This window comes from Chroicocephalus ridibundus, chromosome 3 (genome assembly GCF_963924245.1).
Source record: "Chroicocephalus ridibundus chromosome 3, bChrRid1.1, whole genome shotgun sequence".
NCBI lineage: Eukaryota > Metazoa > Chordata > Aves > Charadriiformes > Laridae > Chroicocephalus > Chroicocephalus ridibundus.
The window spans coordinates 56,789,974-56,796,189 of NC_086286.1; positions in this window are offsets into that span (position 1 = coordinate 56,789,974).

Below are 6,216 nucleotides of genomic sequence, written 5' to 3' on the forward strand. Positions count from 1 at the left end.
CCTATAGTGTGTGCCTGAGTGGATTTAATTCAAACTGTGACTAAACTGTGGTTGCATTTCCATGAGATATCTCGCCTGGGGATGTGCAGTACGCAAAAAGTGTGTGATTCATCTCAGCAAGAACCAGACCAGGGGTGACAGGAAGAAGTTCTGAGGACAAGCACAGAAAAGCAGCGGTAAAAGGAGAGGAAAGCCACACAGAACTGCTTTGCATGAGCCGCCGTGCCCGCTGCCCTCCAAGCAATAATTGGCCAGAGCAGTGAGGGCCTTCCCTTCTCATGTGCCTATGAAGAACTTGTCTGGCTCTCTTTGTCTTTACCTATCCCTCCCCGTAACGAAAAAAAAACAGCAGGGCAATGCGGTTAAATGCTGGGATAGTTCATGTTTCCAAGCACTCTCTCTATTCTGCCTCAGATCGCACCGCAGTCAGAGCCCCTCCGTGCACACTTGAAGGACATTTCTGGGATCACTTCTTTCCTGGGAGAACAGGCAGTCTCTGAGGGAGGAGGGAGCGGGTGCCTTGCTAGAAGTAATCCTCTCAGTTGTCTGGTTCATGTGTTGTTAACGCAAAGGAATCATCTCCACCGGCATAGATTAGGAGTATTAATGGCAACAGAACAATGAATATCTGTGCAGCCAGAATCTGACATCTTGTATTTGTCATGCCACCAAAGAGCTTGTTTTCAAATTATAAAACACTTGCATGGTGAGTGGTATCAGGCTGTGATAATTAGGGTGCACGAACAGTATTTTAAGGTCCAGTCATTGTTGCATCTTGTTCAAATACTGCAAGGATGGTGCTGAGTGAATGGAGGAGCTTACGTACATTCTGCTTCAGAGAGGCTTCTCTTCCCGTCCTTCAGTGTGGATGATTAAACTGCCTCTCCTCTGGATATTCACTTTCAGTAAGACTGTTGTTGGGAAGAGAAAACAAACCGAACACAGCCCAGTATCTGAGGATATAATGTTTTCAGAGTTGGCTGGGAGTGGTAGTCTGTTTTCCTAACAAAACAAAGATGATGCGACAGCTCTGCCTGTCTCTCTCTCCAATCTTCTCCTTCCTTCCCCTTGCCCTTCCCCTTCTTATCTATCAGCTGCATCACCTCGGTCAAATTTGTCAAAGGAACTGAGGAACAATAGCGCAGAGCTATTTTGTCAAAACTGAGGGATAATATCTCAGAGTTTTTGCCAAAACCAGACGCAGAGAAAGAGACCCCACTAGGGCCAGCGCTGAGGGAGAGGCAGGCTTTAGCCACTCGCTGGCCACATGTTAAATACACCTCTCCCAGTTGCTTCAGTTATTTGCTGCTTTTTGTGCAATTATGTTCTGCTTTTTGTCCAACCGAGAGGCCAAACACAGGCGAGGCGGTGGCGTGGGATCAATCCAGGCATGGCGGTGGGATGGAGGGGGATACAGGAACGGCGTGGAGGGATTGCAGGGGCGCTGCGTGCAGGAGAGAGAAATCTGCAGCAGGGGTAGAAGGGCTGTGGAGCTGGAAGCACCGCAGTTAGGGCTGAGGATATTGCTGTGTGCATGAGGGCAGGGCCCCTAAAGTTAGTGATGAGGAAAAGAGGGAATCCAGACAACAAAAGTCTGCCTATAATATTAACTCATCGTGCCTATTTTCTGTGCAGAACTTAAGAGTGAATTGAAAGCAATGAGTCAAATGACATGTTTCACAGTTTATGTTTCCCATAACAAATTGTTTCTAAGGAATGCAATGGAAATATATTTTACGAGAAACAAGGGAGAAGAGGGAAAAATTTGACTCTCAAAACTAAGGAAGGATAAGTACCTACATTTAAAATGTTCTTTATACTTTATTCAACTGCTTATCCATTTGCTTTGATAAAATACACTTGACTAATTGGCATAATTTTCTTTGTTTATAACAATGAAAGGAGATCTCGGCCTCAGTCAGGAGATGCTTTGTGCTCTGTGGTTGTTCCATGATAAAGTGGACTTGCAGTAGCTACTATGCAACTTGTGGTTTTGACCTAGCAAGAATAGGAGGGTATGGTTTCCTCTTAGCTGCTTGGGCAATTTTGAGAGCTAGTGATATCTGATGCCAAGTTAGCAGACAGGAATGTCTTATGGGCAGATGCAAACAACTATCTCCAAGCATGAAAGGAGTGGGAAAATACATATGGCCCTGGGAAATATTTATGGTCCATGATGGGAATAGTGGGAAGATATAGAAAGCAAGAATTATTATGGCCAGAGCAATAAGGGGTTATCTGAGACCAATCTATGGGAACCTAGGCTTTCCTAGTTCCATACTGGTGGAATTCCTTGGTCTGGAAAAGTTTGCCAGCATGGTGACTGCTCTGTTCAGTTCTGTAATGCCCAGAGGATCTTTGTTTCTCTCAAAGTAGTAATGGAAGACAGCGGGAAACAACTAAAATAAATTCTGAACTGAGGACTTTTTCTGGTACGTGCTTAAATTTTTGTTCAATGTATTGAAATATACAGTGTTGTTAAATGCAGAAATAAAATACACACAGAAATTTGACTTAAATCCCTTCATCTCTATTGTTCTCTGAAGACCGATATGTATGCATGTATGGTCCGATATGAATTTCATCAATACAAATTGAATTGTCAGCCTATTATCATCTGAGACTTCTTTTCATCATGGGATATTTCAGCATTAAACTTTGCAGCCCAGCTTGGATTCTGGATGAGAAATGCTCTTTAAATGACTCCTCCAGAAACAGTTGAAAATGCCCGGTGGTCATCTCCTGCAACTCCAACTGCACACGCAAAATGTCAGAACGTTTCACAACGGCTTTCTTCTGTGTTCCTTTTTTTGTGTGACTGTTGTTGTTGTTGGTTGAGGTGCAGCTGAAGCAGTTGTGCTGTGTCTGGACGGAGGAAACCACAGCATTTCTGCAGAGCAGGCAAGTGCCAGGACATTGTCTTACATTCTCTTTTGGCATTAACTCCCAAATTCTCCTCCTCACTTTTCTGATATAATTTTGTTTTAAAGCAATCTCACAAACAACAGGCTTCCTGAGAACTGATAAAGATTTTCTTGCTCTTTTGACTGTAGTAGTGCTGTACCGTTCCAGCTCAGCTTATCAGTGCAAACTCGCTCACCTTCATTAACTGCTAACCTTTACAAAGATAACAAGGGGAGACGATTTTTTTTCTCTTCCTGATGAAAAAGATTTGTGAGGTCTACCAAGGCGTTGACTTTCTCATTCTCTAAACACTTTTTTTCTGTTTTTCACCTGGTGATTGCTGGCACGTGGGTGAGCGGCTGACATTTTGGGCTGCGGAGTACCCCATCTGGCACGAGGAGGCTGCTGTTATCAATTCACACAGGGCCTCAGCTTATTCTAGAGATTAATCAAATGAATACGAATAGTGAGACTGATTATCACATAAATAGCCAGCTCTCCAGTAAATAACTAAACCGTTTATCCTGAGATCTGTTAATTAACTTAATCAAGAGTAGAAGATGAATAAACACCTAAATATCTAGATGCCAGTAAAATAGCAATTTTTGCTTATAGTAATACCAATCCTCTATGAATCCCTATCTACATTTTCGACTCTGAAGAAAAGCCTTCTAAGAGTTTTGTGTTTTCCCCTTGACTTTGCCCTGGTGCCTCACCTTTCAGCAGACACGCAACAGCTGATGGGAATTCAGAGCTGCCTGTTTGCAAAGTCATCTTCCATAGGATGTTGTTTCAAGCCCACCTAGTTCACAAAACTCCTGAGTCACCCTACATCACAAAACTCCTGAGTCACCCTACATCTGGGTGTCTGAAATTGCCCGTCGGCAGTACTGAACCAAAGTGGAGGACAGGGCTGACGCTCAGGTGTGATCTTGCAGGTGCTCTGACTCAGTTTTGGAGCTTGCTTGAACACCTACATTGGGCAGAGAGCTCTTAACCTGGTTTTGTGTGGAAATGAGGCCTGGATGCCTGCAGGTTGGCCGGTGATTCTGCCTATTCTCATTGTGTGGGCAATTTTGGCCAAGTTTGCAGGAAACATGGAGCTCACAAAAATTGTAGTTTCCCTATGCTTTCAAAAGTTGTCAGCCAGGGAAAGAGGTGTTTGTACTGCTACTGCGGCCTACTGACAAGAGAAGACAGGTCTAGTTTTCTTTTGCATTACTTCATTTTACTCGTTAAGCAAATTAATGAATTAAGAAGGAAGACACTAAGTCACAGTAGCTTTTTCTCTCCAGTCCTAATGCACACCAAATGCCTGTCCTTCATGGGGTTGTCACTCTAAAGTCAAACCCTCCAGCTCTGCCCTCTTGCTTTGAAGCATGGGCTGAAAATGAGGCCCCCACAGAGGTTTCTCTGCCAGAAAAGTTCTTGGCACCGCCGTTAGGTGGTTCCTTTGGTTCCCAGTGGCCCCGGGCCCATTCTCTTCCCCCCAGAAGTGCAGCAGTATGGCCTGTGCCTTTGCGTAACTCTCCTGCTTCCTCAGCCCTTATCGGGACAAACAGCCCTCAGCTCTTCCCCTTTTTCAGGAGCTGCTCTAAAAATTGGTTCAGCATCAGCTGCATGTGCAAGTCTTCCTGTGGTTTTAGAAACGGCAGCAGTGGAGCAACATTTAATTTGCTGCTTCTACTTCTTAACCTCGCAGGAAAAAGGTGGTAACTGTTAATTGCATCCCAGCGTGCGTGTGCTGGAGAGCACAGCAGTTTCCTCTGGCTCTTGGTGTCCAGGGGCCAGCAAATCTAACCAAACGCAGACCCAAAGCACCACATGTACAAACCTAAGCCCAAACCGCACTGCAAAATGTCTGTGTTTATTGTTCCTGTGGATTTGGAGGCAAGAAATCGTTAACCATCCCTCAGAGCTCCTGACGCTAATGCACGCACATATAAAAGATTGCAGGAATGCTGACACATTCACTGGTCAGGGCATTTACACGCTGAAGATATGTATGTGGCAATTCTTTCGAAAAGAGCCTGAAGAAGTCCAGATCAGGCACGTTGCAAGAAATAGGTTGCAAAACCTGGTTTTGAGGCCCCATTCTTTTATTTTGAAGTTATGCCAGACCTCAGGGGGTTTGTTTATTTGAGAGGTTGGTCTTTTTTGTTATCTAACGCCGGCTGCAGGGTGCGCAAGAGAGCGCGCATTAGTCTACGGGGGAAGGATTTTGTGTGAAAGGCTGCAGGGGTAAGGATCCAGGGGGAATTTTGCAAGGTTACAGACTCTCACTGTTGCTTCTGCCTCGGGCTTGACCATGTTTGTCTCTCCCCTTCCCTCCTCCTTTCCCCTCCCTGCTCATCCTTTGCCAAGTCTAAAGCTGTCACTGTGAGAGGTAAGAGCTGTAAAGGTCTGTGCTGCTTTATAGCAGCTTGCAGGGAAGCTGTGATGATGGAAATACAATGAAAATTGGACATATTCTAATTAACCTCGGGAAAATTGCCATCAGGAATGCAGAGTATTCCCCTGGAAAAGATGCTTTTAAGTGGCTGATTGTGTGTTTGTCCGTGAAGCTTTTATCAGACCACATAAGAGCTTTGGGGAAAGCTTGTGAGGACTGTTCTTGAATAGGCTTCCATCAGAGAAGGAGGGGTGGGAAGCCAGCTCGGATGCTGAGAGGCAGTCTGTTGCATTTAGGAAATACAGCGAACAGGATATAGGAGAGCAAAAGAAATGGAAAAAAACAACAGGGCTCTCCGTTTAGTGGCTCAAAGGCTTAGGGGCGCCTCAGCCAGCAGAACCCAGCAATTCCAGACTGATGAGTCCTTAATCACCTCACACCGGCGAAAGATTTTCTGCACCAGAACAAATATCAAATCATGTTGCCATGCATAGTGACTGGTAAACTATTTAGGCCAAGCTACAAAATGAATATCTGAACCACACTGGCAACAGACAATAATAAGGTGCAACCCTGCAGCTTTACTGCTGTTCGTGACGTTTCTATATGTAAATTCAAAAACCTGCTTCTGTGTGATTTTGAAAATCTGTTTCGAATAGCATTGCAGGGCAGTGTGGGGCATTTTCCTGGACTGTCTTGCCTGCCTTTGAGATACTTGTATTTAAAATGAGTCCTCCCCTTCCCCCTCGCCCCTTTCCAAACCTAGAGTTAATTTGTTCCCACACCTCAGTTTGTGTGAACAGATGCCTCCATCTCTGAGCTCACAATTGCTGGCTGGGAAGTGATTCAGCTACTAAACAGTTATAAGTGAGCAGGGGAATAATCACTGGGTATTGCTGACATCTGAAGAAATAATCTTG